This window comes from Malania oleifera, chromosome 3 (genome assembly GCF_029873635.1).
Source record: "Malania oleifera isolate guangnan ecotype guangnan chromosome 3, ASM2987363v1, whole genome shotgun sequence".
NCBI lineage: Eukaryota > Viridiplantae > Streptophyta > Magnoliopsida > Santalales > Ximeniaceae > Malania > Malania oleifera.
The window spans coordinates 83,136,008-83,140,167 of NC_080419.1; the positions used below are offsets into that span (position 1 = coordinate 83,136,008).

Here is a 4,160-nt window from a genome sequence, read left to right on the forward strand (position 1 = left end):
TCGACACATGTCAACGGGCATACGAAGGGGCAAGCCTGCAGGCATTGAATGAGCTGACACCCGCTGTCTCAGCTGTTGATCACGGGCAGAGATCTGATGGCTAGGGGCACCTCGTAAGCTACTTCAATCTTATGGATTATATCGTGCCACGTGGGGAACCCTACGGTTCCTAAGCCTAAGATACTTAAGCCAAATTTTCCTATTTTGTTCATTTTTTGTTCGCCATTCTCTCGCATACTCTCTCTCTCTCTCTCTCTCCATTCTATCTCTCTCTGCTCTCTTCTCTCACCCTTTTTGTCCCCCTCTCCTCTCAACCTCTCTGCTTTCCGGGGTTTTTATGCAACTCTCTACTCTCATTCTCTCTGTTTCTTCCTTATCTCATCCTCTCTATCTTCCATCACCCTCTCTATTTCTCTTTGTAGGTCTATAGAGTGGAGATGGGTGATCTGAAACCAAAAGGCTTCAGATCAGATTCTTGGCCATTCCTTCCTAAAAATGATGTTGAACTCAATTCCTAGCTTGATCGTTCCAAGATGGTCACAACAGGGAGAATTTGAAAGCAGAGCTCGGATGGTGACCTCTTTCGTGAACACAAACCAATGGCTAAGTATTCCTCTGACTGCTCTTTCCCCTTAATTTTCTATGTGTGATGTGTGCAGTACTGGTGGGATATTGATTTTTGTTGTTCATGATCTAGGTTTTGATGTTTTCAAAGTTAGAATTAGTTTTTGGGTTAGGGTTTGATTGCAGGAGTGAGGTAGAAGACAATTTGGCTCGTCTTTGACTCAGTGAGTTGGGCGTGTCAAACCAGGGTTGGCTTATGCGAGTAAACTCAATGACCCGTATCTGAGTTGCCCCCAACGGGTTGAACTGGACATGTGAGTGGGCTCGGTGGGGTTGGCTTTTGAAATGGGCCAAAGTTTATAAAATAAGCTGGCCCAATTTTAATTTTAAAATGAACATTTTTGAAATTTAAAAAAAAATGGGCCAGCCCAATTTAAATTTTAAAACAGGCTCTTTTGAAATTTTTAAAAATGGGCCAACCCAATTTGAATTTTAAAACATGCCCTTTTGAAATTTTAAAAATGGGCTAGCCTAATTTAACTTTTAAAACAGGGCCTCTTGAAGTTTTGAAAACAGGATGGCCTTATTTAAATTTTAAAACAAGGAGGCCCAGTTTATCTTTTAAGATGGGTTGGGCTGGGATGACTTCAAAAATGGGCTTGGGGTCTCTGGTGGGTATCAGGGGCTCAAACCCGAACTTATGTTTGGATTAGGTGTTCGGGTTTAAAATTTAGATTCGGGTATATTCCAAAATGGGTTCAAATCCAAATCGGGTGTGATTTTGGAAAATAAGGTCCGTTTAGCTCATAGTGTTCTTAGGTTCAGGCATGGACCCGAGACTTAGGAAGGAATGACCTGCACTTAAACTTATCCACACACAAACATCAATGAATTAGATCGTGAAAGAAATAGAGTTATGAATTTTACCCTTTTCTTTTTCTCTCCTTCGGTCTTCTTCTCCTTCCTTGGTGTCAGTCTAGGTGTCCATTCTAGTGCGTTGAGTGTGTGGTGAGCTTCCTATAGTCCGTTTCTCTACCACTTTGTTTTTGAATGCTGCGTGATGTCTGAATGAGGCTCAGTACCTGAATGCTTCTCTGTAAATCAGAGCTTTCTCAACTCTGAAGCCCTCAATTTAGTAGGGTATTACCAATTCTCTTCCCCCAAAACTCTCTCTGATTTCTCTCTCAAATTTTGCAAAGTTTCTCTAGTTCTCTGTCTCCTTCCTAATTTCTCTCTCTTTTTTCTCTCTATTTTGACAGAGTCTTACTGTCCCCCCCCCCCCCCCCCCAAAGTCTTGCTACAGTGCTGGGACTCCCTATTTATAGGGAGTTCGGGGGTCTTTTGGCCCCAAAATTGGCTGCCAAAATTCCCTCAACTGAATGTTAAAGAGAATATTTACCTTTACAGGTGTCATTCTCTCCTTGCGCGTGTGAATTTCCATTCCTTTTTTTTTTTTTTTAATTTTCCCTAATCGACTGATTCTTGGGTGCGCAGGAAACTTGGTGATCCAGGTGGCAGTGCAAGAGAGGAGGGCTTTTTGGGTGCTCTCAGGTGGTAGTTCGGGAGTGGAGGATCAAGAATCTGCTTTTTGCTTTTTGAATTTTGTATCTTTATTTGTTTTTTCATTTTTTTGTATTTGCATGTTGATGTATGTACCCCCAAGTGAACTTTCCTGCAACATTCTTTTGTATTTTAACATTTTATATTATCTTGCTTACTCCCTGCAACTTCCCTTTGGTATGTTTAAATTCTGCATGTGCATGTGCACACACGTGCTCTCTGTGTGGGATAACTGATGTACACATTCCCAAGTCACAAATCTCATTGTTGACCAATTTTGACTAAAGAAATTGACCAATTTTGACCAAACCAATTGAGCAATTTTGATCGAGAAAATTGACCCATGTTGACCAAACCAGTTGACCAATTTTAACCAAATTCGACCAAACAAACACAGTCACTAGGATATAACTTTAATGTCTAATACAAGCTAGTTCTAAAATTAAGACCTCATTTCAAACAATCAAAATATTTTGAAAGCTTCAATTTAAAGTTTGAAAATTCCCGGGCTTATGAAAATGAGGACTCGATCAACTAAGCAAATTAAAAATTATACTTAGAGATTAGGACACTGACCTATTGTGAAGATTCAAAAATTGTAGGACCATACTAACACTGAACAAAGACTCTTAAAGTTAAAGGACCATAAGGCTTAGCCTGCAATGACTTCAGGAACCAGGAACTCCACTAAGGGAATTAAAAGAACTCGACTTTTCTTTTGAAAATCCCAAGTGCTCAGGGTCTTAATTTTAGAATTTGGGGCTCGCTATATCTCAAAGCTAAGTCTTGTTTTGCTAGGTTTGCTTGGGGTGGCCTAGTTAAAATTGGGGTGTCGACAATAGAGGCAGAGGTTACATCTGAAGGGGTCTAGATTGGAGACAATCTTATTGTGGTTGGAATATTTGACAAGTCACCCCAATCTTGGAGAGAATTCCATAAGAGTATGTGCCACAAACATAAAGATATGTCTCTTGAAACCTTGATCACTCGAATTTGTGTAAAGGAGGAGGCGAGAGGGTAAGATGCAATTATGCAAGAAAATGGTAATACCAATAACAGTAATACCACAAAGGTAAATTTAATTACTTCTGAACATTATACTTTGCCCAAAGGTATTTTTCCTAAAAAAAAACCCTTAATTAAAGCCTAAGAGGAGAAATATGAAAAATAAAGGTAGATCTTACAAAATGAATATGGGCAACCCTAATCAAAAGAATTTGAACCAAGGACCCCCTTACAAGCAAAGCAAAATTTTTTTCTATGTTTCTGGAAAAAGTGGGCATATTGCTCAAATTTGAAAATTTCGAAAACGTGGGTCTTTTCCTCAATATAATATAGTTGAGGAACCATTTGTGGCAGTGTTTACTGATATAAATATGGTCCATAATATTGAGGGGTGATGGGAAGACTTAGGTGCTAATAGGCATGTCTGTTATGATAAATCTTGGTTTAAGGTGTATACTCCTTGTAAGGAACTCAAAACTATTATACTTGGTGATTCACATACTACTCAAGTTCTTGGAAGTGGTGAGATTGAATTGAAGTTTACTTCTGGAAGAGTATTAGTATTAAAAGATGTATACTTTACATCTTCAATGAGAAAGAATTTGGTGTCAGGTTTTCTCCTTAACAAGGCTGGGTTTAAACAAACCATGGAATCTGACCAATATGTTATTACTAAGAATGAGATATTTGTAAGCAAAGGTTAAGGTTGTGATGGAATATTTAAATTCTGCATTGAGAATAATAGTATAGCATCTTCAAGTTCTGTTTATATGCTCTCTTCATTAAATTTTTGGCATGCTCGTTTATGTCATATTAATAGTAGATATGTCGGAATCATGAGTGGTTTGGGATTAATTCCAAATGTTGATAAGGATTTTGATAAATGTGAATCATGTAGTAAAGCTAAAATAACAAGAGTGCTTCATAAAAGCATTGAAAGAAATATCAAATTATTAGACTTAATTCACACAGATTTGTGTGAATTTGAAGGAATTTTAACTTGTGGAGGAAATAGATATTTTATCACTTTT

General features: G+C 38.1%; 1 long non-coding RNA gene across 1 annotated transcript; it reads left to right on the forward strand.

Moving 5' to 3' along the window:
* Positions 1-204: 204 nt before the first annotated feature.
* LOC131150903 (uncharacterized) lies at positions 205-2,291 on the forward strand. The gene is made up of 2 exons (XR_009135633.1): positions 205-607; positions 2,059-2,291. It is a non-coding gene; the product is annotated as an uncharacterized LOC131150903 (long non-coding RNA).
* The last annotated feature ends 1,869 nt before the right edge of the window (positions 2,292-4,160 follow it).